Source organism: Osmia bicornis, chromosome 6 (assembly GCF_907164935.1).
Source record: "Osmia bicornis bicornis chromosome 6, iOsmBic2.1, whole genome shotgun sequence".
Classification (NCBI taxonomy): Eukaryota; Metazoa; Arthropoda; class Insecta; order Hymenoptera; family Megachilidae; genus Osmia; species Osmia bicornis.
In genome coordinates, this window is record NC_060221.1 from 595,550 (window position 1) to 607,994 (window position 12,445).

Consider the following 12,445-nt stretch of genomic DNA (forward strand, 5'->3'; position numbering starts at 1 on the left):
AATCCGAAGGATTTGGAAGTGGAAGCTGTTGACCTATTTTTCTAGTAGAGCAGACGAACAATCGATGCTAATAATTGTGACGTTAAATCGGAAGAAAATTGGTTTTTTTCTTTTTTTTTTTTTTTTTGTTTAAATATATTTCTACGAAACCTTATTAAAATTAAATTCAACAGTACGTTGACTCTCATTCGGTAGATCCACGATTTTCTGTCATTAAAATTCCTTCGTCAAAGCTAATTAACTCCGCGCCATAGAGCTCGCTTCTTAATTGGAACTGGAACAAATTACAACGTTTAAATCAACGCGTAAGAAGCATCAGAAGTGAACATATTGTATTTTGAATTGTTTCTATGCATTTACCAACCAGTCACAATGCGTTGCGTCTTTAATATTCCTGGCAATTTATCACACGCAACACACGCGCAAAACTGTCTCTGGCTCATTAATTTGAGCTAGAGAAATGTCAGCGTAATGATCATCATGTTGCACGATCGTTCTACCTTTATTACACAAGTTGCTTTGGATTTCTGTTTAATTTCAACGCAATTAGAATTGCTCGTTGAAAATGTCCCGTTGATGTACCAATAACGAGAAACACCGTTGGAAATTTTATTGTGAGGGTATCAATTTGTTTAAAGATGTGATCTGTTTGAGGAACTAAGAAATGTAATTATCAGGTTGTACCAAATGAAACGAATGATTTATTCGCATACGTATCAACGATTGCTACTTTGTTAAAAATGATATACATTAGTCGGAACGTGCGCCAAGATAAGGAATATAAAATGGACATAAATCATTTCGATCATTTAAATGATGAATAACTTCAATTATGAGAAACGTGATTACGTGAAAAAATTCAAAGATATGCAGAAGGTTTAAAATAAGAAACAGGAAGTTCAATGCACAGGATCCTGTTTGAAGAAAATGACAGCAGGTGTCGATCGAGGGGTCCCAAAAGAAAAAAGACACGAATTCGTGGAAAAGGTGGAGTTCATCGATTCTGGTTAATCGATTCGGTGGCTGTCTCGGTTCTTGGACCGACTGGTCAGCTTTCTTGGCTCGTGAAATCGTTGCGAGATCGTCGAACTTCACGATTCGACCGAGGCTTTGCCTTGGGCCTTTGTTGCTCAAACTTTACCTCTCTGGTCGTTACTGCTCCGCTTTTCTACCATCGTGTCGGAACTAGATCGCGAATTGCGCAAATCACTTCGACTTCGTGGAAGAAAAATTTGATTACCGAAATTGATTCGTGAAATAGAATTATTTGATACATGGCACGGTAGGTTTTCTTTCAGAAAACACTTGGCAAAAGTGTTAATTAATCCATGAATCACTAATTAATTTTTCTATGTATGTTAATATGGACACATTTTATAAATAAAAAATAAACTGTTATTCATCGACGGTATCAGGATTTGTACTATAGAAAAGTTTAATCGTTCGCTATGCTGCGACGCAAAAAGGAAAAGAATAATTCAAACTATCCTTGACATTTAGCTGAGTTGCTGAGTTACCAGCAGACCAATCTTCCGTTTGCTGTTGCTGCAATAAATAATACTCGTTCGTTCGTGAAAGATCGTAGGCAGTTGATTTTTACACGTCTCCTCTATCTATGTTTTTATCCACTCTTCTAACATTTCTGTTCGATTAATTGATTAATTGCGCTTAAAGTGTACACTGGTAGTATTTAATTTGTTGCTCGAATGCGTACGTAACTGTGATATTTACCAGATGTGGAAGAAACGAAGTATGATTTATGAAATTCAAGAACCACTTTACTCCTTACACCTTCCACCAGGAATAAGAATAATCTCATCTGAATAAATGAATAAATATCTCATTCCATCGGCTTCAAGTATGCCAATGAACCACGAAAACGAACTGAAAACGGCCATAAACGGGATGTCACTCTTCTTTCGACAAAGATTGAGTGGATTTCGAAGAGGCACGCGTAAAGTGTCGGAAAAAAGGAGTTTGGTAATGGGGTCAGAGGCTATATTCGAATATCAAACCGGATATCACGAGTAATTGCAAGGCAACCTTTTTCGACAAGGCTCCAGCGTGAAGAGATAATTCAGTGTGTCACGTATCCGGCGTCGATTTCCTTGGAAACGCCACGAAATCGCGTTCACCAGCTGGGCACACTCTCGAAACGTGCAAATTACCGGGTTTCATCGTCCACGATGACGTGGTCTCGATTTCAGAATCGATTCCCAGGTACTGAGGTTACCTGCTCGACCGGCGTACGCGGAAATGCGTGGATCAGCTTGATTGAGATGGGATTATTTCATTTCTTTTTTATAACGAGAAAGGATTAACTGCTTTTTAAGGGAGATCGTATCGATGGGAATACCGATGATTTTCATCGAGAAATTCTTTAATCTTATAAAACTCTATTTAAATGTAAAGTTATTATTATTATTTTCATTATCAATCCCCGGACGACGGACCATGGAGAGAGCCATAAATATACGTAATACTTTAGCGATGATCTAAGACAAATAAAAAATATTTATTGGCAATAAAACACTTCTTAATTGAAAATTTTTGTACATTTTACTGCAGGTTAAACGTTTGAGCAACAGGTTGAACGATTACCATCGCATTAACCCGTTACATAATTGGGTCATTTCTTGATCGAAAAGCAATAATTTCTTTTTTTGTATAATAAAATATGACTGAGCAAACTAATTGATCGCATGCATATCTAATGGATTTTCTTATAAGGACAACTTCGGTGGCAAAGATCTCTCAGAAATGTTTATTCTCATCCTAGAAAATCAAGCTATCTAGCTTATGCGAGTGTTTAAAAAGAAAAAACAAAAAACTTCTGTCTCATAAACTGGGCGTTATGAAATTTCTATCAATAATTATTATTATGAAACGGGAGTGTTTATTTATTTATTTATTTTTTTATTGACGAGCCGGATTCTGCTCGAATCACAAGTTTGACGATGGACGAAATAATTGAAAGACTCGATTCAATCAGTAACGCTATTCATCGTTGGTCATAATAGATTGGAAAGGTATGAAGGTTAAGAAAGTGGGTTCCGCATGAACTATCAGCAATAAAGTGTATTCAACGAACGAACGAACGAACGAACGAACGAACGAACGAACGTCTGCTTCTTTTGCGGAATGGACGGAATAGCTGGCAGTATCGCGATAATATCGTTACTAGAAGGTGAGAAATAGATCTTGTGTAATAACGTTCGAAGCAGAGATAATGGACGGCTCGTCGAACAGCACAATTAACCACGTTCAAGATTACGTTCCATGGAAAAATTGTTTTAAAAGGCGTTCAGACAGTTTCGCAAAACCGATGCTGTGGTTGAAACGCGCGAATGATAAAGGCACAACCGATGAATAATTTCAAGAATATTTGAAATAAACCATTCGGTGGTAAATTTACTGAAAAATTTTTAATTACACGCCATGGTTTCATGAAGCTATCATTGTGCTCTAGTAGCAGATAGCTAACAATTAAGAAAACTTCATTAATCGATGAATACTTGAAATTGGAAATAGAAAGATCTTCGTTAGGTCAGCATGAATGTTCATCTTCGTCTCCCCATTTCACCCCATCAACGATACATCACTGTTTCAGTATCCAGACGTAATCGGCACAGAGAATTCTTACGAAGAAAGTTCGATATATTATTATTCCCCCCATAACTGGGAACACACGCCAACACCTAGTCCATAGAAACATCAGTTTGGAAAACGTAAGAGTCGATAATTGCACGCTGAAATGTGGTAGCCGTGAGATACGCGACGATCATCGTGACAAACTCTTCAAGGATATAGACTTTATATTATAGAACATTCTGCGAGTCTAGCATTTTTCCGACAATCATCTTAACGATCGCCTAGAAACACGGACTGCTCATAAAAATCAGCTATAATAAGTGGTGATGGGTATATCTATGTCATTAATCTGTCTATGATTTTATAAAGACGTTTCCTAGTTTCCAGGGATTCGTGATTAGCATTTTTATCATCAACCCTCGGACGACGGACCATAGAGAGAGCCATAATTTTAACTTCCTATCGTCTTCATTTTATAAATTTGAATGAAATAAAATTAAATGAAATATTCGTATTTAATTAAATAATAAATCCATATTTTCAATGGCTAACTAAACGCACGTTGATTATACAATATAATAGCTGGTTTGTTTCTCTTAACGGTACTCAAAGCCTGTGTATTCGCAATCATCCACTTTGCCAATGTTAACAGTACTCTTTCGTCTCGATTTCCTCTTTAAACTTGTCAATCATCACTCGTGCATGCGGAATGTTTTCAAGCGACAATTAACACTTTCGCTGTCACGTCAGAGCGACTCCTTCGATCTTTATGACCTTTCAGCTTTCGATCCTGTTTGTTTCCTCAAGGATAACTCGAGATTGTCAGTTCCTGAAAGTCTTTCTTTTTTCATGTTTTTTTTTCTGCAACGAATTTTTACGAGCACCTTTATACGCCGTAATAATACGTCGGCGTTATGCTTCTATGGCTTCATTTCGATTCGGCATGATTTCTTGAATCTGTTGCTCGTATTTTCCCCGTGTTTTTGTGCATCACAGTTTGCGGTATTTTTTTTCCACTAACTGATTGGTTGATTCGAATATTAAGAAGTCGAGGTCGAAGTGGTTCTCAAGGTTTAATTGAAAAATCCTTGACTAGAAATTTAAGACGAAACATTTTCTTTTTGTTTATTTTTTTAGCGGGCAGAAAGTTGCTTTTTCGATGACTTGGAATAGTATTTTATTATTACATTTGCAAAAAAATTAGGATTTTGGGTTGAAGTTCTTTAGAAATTTGAAAATTTGAAAACAATAAAGGAAGCAGACACACCTTTCCTACCCTTACTCCAAGAAATTCTCTAAAATTAAACAAGTATAAAGAACTTGAAATCTCAGAAGTTAGATAACTTCTCTTTCGAAGAATTTCCTCCAGACAAGTACTTTCTACAACTATTAATCATATCCGCAGCCGTATAAGGTTATATCAAACGTTTTCTTGTTTTTACCGACAAAATTGATTCCTTGTAGGATACAACTGCTCTACTATCACCCTGAATTCCAGAGACTTCTAAGAACCCTTAAACCGCCCTGAAGTTGTACTTCACTTCTGAAACAGTCGACCATTCGTTGAAGTCGATTAAACAGTAACTTTCTAAGCGAGAACAAAAGCATCTCGGTCCGTTTATTTCTATCATTACATTCGATCTCAATAAATACCGTTACCTTATAGATCTCGAAGCTACCGGAATGAAAAGCTTTTTCCACTGCATACATAGTTCCAGCACTGGTTTCCTTCTCTGTTTTTCCTACCAACGTTTATGGTGTTTATAGCTTCATTCGTATAGCGTGATTTTCTGAAGATTGCATAGGTTAAAAAGAAGTACTATTTGGTACTTTCAATTAGAATTCAGGGCAAAATTTAGATAAATAATTGTTTGGATCAAACTGCAATGTGCAACGCAGCTAAAAATAAAATTCAAGCTCTTTCCTCCCTTAAAACTTGCATAAGCGAATAGAGTAAAATTAATTTTCCACTTTTAATCAAAGCACAGCCCATAAATCAGAGTGTTTCCAGCGAGAAGATACTAGAAACATCAGAGTGTCGTCATCTTTCTTCACGATTTGAAATATTTTCCTTATGACGTGCTTTGCAATTGCTCTGATGACGAACAAAAAGATTGCAATTGTTTTTTTCTTCCCCTCTACCCAACTCGTTCCATAGCTCTCTCCATTATTTTCTCGGCTTGTTGGTGATCGTTCAAGGTATTCGATTGCGTGAAAAAAAAAAATCTCTCACGGTATATGTCCCGAGCGATCCTGAGGACGGATCTGACTTTGAAATCGCGACGCGTGTCAATGTCAACTGTGTGTCTAGCCGACAGTCAGTGTCAGTGACGCAACGATGCCTGTAAAGGCCAGCCTGCTAATTGCGTGTAAACCTTCTCCGGGAATGGTCGACGATTGTTGATAAACAACGGATGCATAATGCATTGTGCGAGATTTCTCTTCGAATCCGCCTCGTCTCTCAGGATGCATCTTTGTTGATGCAACGAGTCCGGATTAGATTTCAAGTTCATTTCTTTGTCATGGAAAATGGAAAATACAGACGGCAATTTTCTTCCCTTCTTTTCAAACGTTACAATTGAGAACCTTGTAGCAAGAGGGGTGCAAAAGAAAAGGGGCTGATGATGAAGAAGAATTTTAGGGGATGTACCTTCTCAAAGGCAAGTATGTAATTTAAAATATTGTAATAAAAGATAATTTGTTGAGGATCGAAATATCTTTCGTACGAACAAAATATATTACAAGCTTTTTCTCGATAGACATTTTGGAATAAATATTGACAGCATTGACATACGGATTGATTGTCCGAGGAGCTCTTATCAAGAATGGTATCAAGAATGTGCCCAGACACATTCTTGATACCTGGTACAAAGAATAAACAAAAAAGAAACGTTGCTCAACGGGTGGCGATAAAATTTGGATCGATCACGGTTACCTTGACCGACATGTCGCTGTTGAAATTGAAGTTTCCTCCTTCTTGATTTAACGTCCTATCCCGGCCCTCTGTTCTCGATTCTTTCGAGTATTTCGATTCTTTCACCTCACGGACCGTAATTCCAGACCGCGTACTATAATTACTAATTGCACGAGTCTTTCGACCTCGTCTTGTCGTTTTTCCCCTGTCCCCTGAGATCTTGCCTTTCTTCCCTGACGATTGTTTCTTTGTGTTAATTGTAAAAGACAAACTATGTTTCTCTTCCGCGACGATTGATATCGTTGGAAGAAAACGACGCGTCGAGGACATTTCCGTGGCCCTCTTTGTGGCCTAATTATTCTTATCTCTAATGATGTGACCTTTTTTTGCAATTAGCATTATGTGTAAAATATTCATTAAGAATTCAAATAAATCATTCTGTGTTCAATTAGCGTTGATTAGGATAACCTCGATTCTATAGAAATACATAAATGATGTTATAGGAATTTAGATATAATAAAAAATATACACATATTTTTTTCATTGTTCCATTGTCTTTGTTATAACCGTTTCAACGATGATTCTTTTATATAAGCATTTTTTAGTCAGCGTAACAATGCAAATTCCGTTCTTCGTTACGGACGAAGAAAGTTGCGCCTTCTTATCGCCTGTTAATAATCACGCTACTCTCGCCTCGCGATTATTATTCTTGGTCCTTGAACTGTAATTCCTTGGTTCCCCGACTGACACGACGCGTGAAACTGCGCGGTATGGAGCGTGAGATTTTCAAGAATCGCTCATTTCAATCATTTAAATCATCATTTTTCTATCGACGATACTGCAATCTTTACTTTAACGACAAATTGTTCTGAACTCGCTGAATTAACGACTTCAATTAGGAATTCGATTACTCGCTTTTTCCGAGAAATCTATTAAAATTTCACACAACGTTTCTACCGCAAAACCCAGACGACAGAGGTAATCCATCTTCTAGCAAGAATCTCCAAGCAATCTCACAATTTCTTTCGAAGCAACGAAAAAGATGTAACGTTCTGGCTTTCTCTGTCGCTGCACGTGTGTAATTAAAGGAGCACCGGTCGGCACAATTAAAAAAATGATAAAAATCCAGGCAATTAAGCGGCCAGACCCCATAACCTACTTGCCACTTAACAATCGGACACGCGGCCTAAGAGGGTGACTCCGTGAAGGAACGCTTTTAAAAACTCGACCGCATCCCGGCTGAAAAATATCAATCGACCTTCAACCGCGGCGAAACGCGAACCATTTTCCTTCTTTTTGCTTCCCGCTAGCAAATGGTCGTCTTTTCTTCCAGCTGTAACGTTTATATTTCCCACCAAATTGGATCGTTCGGGTTTTACTTGGCCCGACAGGAAGATGTCTAACGAGAATCCAATTACTTCTTCGACGTGTTTCTTCCTTTCCACCTAATAGAATGTCTGTTTTTACGTTTTCTTCTTCATCTCGGATTTGAACGGGGTTCTTTAAGTTATTTTGCGTGCGTTCGGAAAAAATATAGCAAATATTTAAACGCGAAAGATACTCGAGCGAATCGTAAAATGATTTTCATATTACGTTTGGTTGGTTACAAAAACCTTTCGAGCAGAAATATCCTCGAGATAAATCACGAAAAGCTTTCGGTAAAGTGTTATACAATGAGTTGAAGAATCATTTCCATGGTCGTATAAATAACTTGACGAATGCTGAACACGGCCAATGGGTTCAATGAAAGAGACAGGGGAAGGATAATTGGCCGAGATCGAGGCTGTTGAATTTAAAGGGAGCAATTCGAGTGATTCAGGAGGCTCGTAAAACGGGAACGATGTCATAAGAAAAATTCACGATCCGAATAAAAACACATTGCCGGCACGACGTGTTTGCTCGTTATTAGCCGCGAATATTACGCTTTCCCGTTTTAACGCGCCAAATTTCAACGCACCACCTTACACTTTTTGCTTTCATTTGATTTTCTATTTTAACACACGTTCATCTGAATTTTCGCTTTGGCACGCTTAATTAGGGAAATGATGTGAATCTTAAAAAGTGTACGTACCTTTTGGCATGAAAATTTGGAAGATGACAGGAATGCTTCTATGAAATTAGCATATTAGCAGCTCCTTTGCCATATGGAACCTGGAAAACAAAATAAAAGATTTTATAAAATTTTATAAAATTCGAAACATTTTTTTCTCTAAATTTGTAATACTATAATTCATTAAATTCTTCCCAATATGATAACATAATTTTTTTACAATTTCATATCTGTCGATTACCATTTATTTCCTGTTTCGTTAGATTCCGAATAGGAACCATTGCACTTTGGCAATAAAATTGGCAAAAACCATTAACAAGCGTCTATTGCGCAGCGGTGGTTCGGCTTTATGTAATCGAAAATCGGCAGAAAAACGTTCGCGAGCAAGTTTCTTCGTCTGTTCGGTTCGTTAAAAATCGGCTTCCATGCCGTTCAAGTTTTACGGTTCAATCGTCCCGATCGTTTCGGCCTCGATTACGATCGACGATTTTCGCGTCGTGTAACCGACGCGATGGGGATATAAAAAAAAAAAAAAAAAAAAAAAAAGAAAAGAAAAAGGACAAGAATTTTCAATTGCGAAACAGTCGGACACCAATAACAGAGAGGTTTCGCGACGCGGAATCGTTGGAAGGAAACGGATGCTCGTCCCAGTTCCTTGCAGTACACGCGCGTAAACGCACTGAAACACTTTGCGATCGCCACGCTACACTTACGAAATCGGTAGAACTGTAAAGAGTAAGAAAAAGAACCAGGCTTTGGCCTGATATGATAGGTATGCGGGATGCGACCGTGACGGACACGTTACCTGCTCGTATGCAAATTATATCACCGAAGACTTTTTTTTTTAATAAATCCGACAAAATAACCATATTCTCAAAATTAACACATTCGTCGCTACGATAAAAATGGTCATCTCTAATAAAACCCATTATAATTATAATTATTTGCAGTATAATCATTTCATTTTTTTAACCCTTTCACTCCGGTACACTTGAAAGTTAGTAGTAATAATTTTATGGTTGAAATTTTGTAAATTGGACCTTTGTTACTCATTTTGATATGTTTCAAAATATTATCATTAGAACGGTAAAAGTAACACGGCTGCTGTTGTTGCAGGCGAAACGTGACAGGAAGACATTCCTTAGCCCAGCTTGCCTTTTCTCAAATGTGTAACACGAGGCCGAGGAGAACAACGCCGCGCCTTGTTCCCTTGTTTCACCAAATCGTTCCATATCTGGTTTCCTAACGGGACCAAAACGCGCCGTGCCCCTCGCCTATTTCTGATGAATTTCGCGATACCATCCTCTGAAACTGCGTGCGAATGCATAATGCACCGCGTCAGATCACCCAGACAGATTTCACCTGACGATAAATCAGCCAGCCTCGAGTGCTCGATGTTCCGGCGATCGTTGCTGAAAAGTCGTAGCCAAAGTACATGGGAACGAGGATATTATTCCACCCCTTAAATGGAAATTTTATTGCCACGCTGTCTTTTCTTTCTCTTCGATTCTTCGAAACTTTCTTCTCTAAAATCTTCATTGTTATACACAATCAGTGCGTGCATTCTTCAGAGTTTAGGCTTCCTTTTAGGCTTTATGGATTGAGGTGTATGCCTTCGCACTCTTTTCATTGTAACAGAGTTCCTAATTTGGTGGCTTGGATTAGGTTTGCCATGGATTTAGGTCTACCATGGCAAATAATGGCTTGGGTTAATTCTACCATGCTCAACACCGACTTAGATTAAGTCTTCCATGGCTCGCAGTGACTTGGGTTAAACCAGTCATAGTGACATAAATTATGAAGTCAGATATTTTTATAAAAAAGAAAATTGCTTAGAGAAGGTTTCCTTTGAACCTTAGCCATTAAGGATAGGACCAGTCGTGGATGGAACCATAGGTCATGCTAATTTAACACATCACCATAGGCTATTTTCTGCCATGGAGAGAACCGTGAAATCCGAGAGGAGAAAGACGAAATTTATCAGCGAACGTAGTAAGTACATACTTAGGTGTTCGCGCCCTGACGTGCTGCTTTGCATTCGATCCCGTTAAAAGACAAGCTGGACAGATCCTTTCGCTTCTGGACAAATTTAAATTCGACTCGGCGCGTATAAAACTGAATCTATGGCCAGTATAGAAATCCTCACGAAGGATTTCCAGTCTCTAGAAAGCGGTCTGCGCGTTGCGGGACAGATTTGCGAGGAATTCGAATCACCTACTCGACTGCACGATTCCTTTTAGAATAATATTAGGTGTCGGCAAATGTAACGACCGCTTTCTGTCGCAAATCCTTATTAGTTTGAAGGAATTCGTGCAACATTATGCTCATTTACAAAGATACGAAAATAACTAGGCCTTCTATCACGACCGGCTTCTTTTGCAAAAGAACGTTTCAACATTTTCTAAATTACAAATTTCTCGATCAATTAGCTGGATGACCGATATTAAAATGATTTTCACGGACCGCTCCCTCCCCCGAAGTAAATAAGATCGTTACAAATCAGGAGAACAACACGCTGCAGGACTTTATCCCCGAGCTTTGGCAGAATTTACATTCGCGTCCCGTTAGAGGACCCCGATCCCAGATGCGTCCCGACATAGTGAAACGCCTACAACGAGACACGGTAATCTTTCCCTCGGTGTATGCAAACGTGTACCTGGCTCGGTGGAAAAGAAAGAGACAGCTAGAGGAAAAATAGTTTCCTATACGAATATGGAAATAGTTGCGGATGAAATGCATCCAGCCGGTGCACTCGTGTCGGCCCTGATGCACGTGCAGTTGCAGGCAAAAGAAATGGTAAGAAGAGCGAGGAAAAACACGAGGTCCTTTTGTAACTTTTCAACATTTTTATTAATTTTTATTAATAATATTGATAAAATTATCTTAGATAGAGGACTATTGCTGAGGATACGTACTACATCAAAAAATATTTATAGTTTCAAAAATCAAAATCCGCATCGCCCCCATCTGATACCATGTATTTACTTTGATTCCTGCTCTTGCTATTCCCCCTATCATTTATTAACTCGAAAGCTCATGTAAGTCGCAATGAATCCTTCAAGAACACTCCAGACAAGGCAGGAGGAAAGCTAGCGTAACAGAACGTTACAATGTTCCCCGAAACCTATCGCGGCTCGGTGGCCGCGTGTATGTAAGTACATACATCTTTTCCCATTAATCATCGCCGCTCAACAAAACAGTTTTTCCTTGGGCGAAAAAAAATAGGGAAAAAGTAACGCTGAGTTTTGCGCTTTAAGAGTGCAATAAATAACGTAGTTTATCGAGCATCCCCTCGCCGCGGACGCCAACAAACCGTGTCCTCCGGATAAATGATCCTACGTCATTGCACGCTCACGATTCCACGAGCATTACAAGCGTTCACTTAGGTGGTCGTGCGTCCGCGCCATTTATCCTTCGATCATATTGCGAACGCTGCAACTTTGTACCTACAACTAAATAACCTGCTCGAGACACCGCTAATCGTACCACGCATTTAACTGTACGTTGATTTGAACGTTAGACCTACACTGACGGACAGGATGTAGGAAACCTTGTAATTTCTTCACTTTTATTTTCTTTCGCCGAGATCGTGCACGTTTATCAATGACATCTTTCCTGGATAAGTGTATCGAGAAGAATTTCTGCAAGTTCGCGCGGGTTCGAAGATGTTTCACGTTAGAAATTAACGATTCAGAGCGATAGATTCGCATTGTTTAAAGAAGACTAATTGCATCCGATGGATCCACCAGTTTAAAGACTCTTGACTAATTTCTCGATGAATCATCGCATTAGTTACGTTTACACCTCCAGGAATCTGCCATTAGCCCACACTTTCAACCGTTGCCTCGTATCTTCGCGAATGATGAAGCGAGAAATTCCCGATAGCGATC

The 12,445-nt window shown here is 38.7% G+C and overlaps 1 protein-coding gene across 2 annotated transcripts in view; it reads right to left on the reverse strand.

Annotated features, from left to right (window-relative positions):
* Positions 1–12,445, reverse strand: part of LOC114879634 (protein sister of odd and bowel-like) — a 72,911-nt gene that overhangs the window by 13,014 nt on the left and 47,452 nt on the right. For both annotated transcript variants that reach the window (XR_006829542.1, XM_046286309.1), the window contains one exon: positions 8,577–8,656. The gene's annotated coding sequence lies outside the window, so the exon portion shown is untranslated. The remainder of the gene's footprint in view (positions 1–8,576; positions 8,657–12,445) is intronic.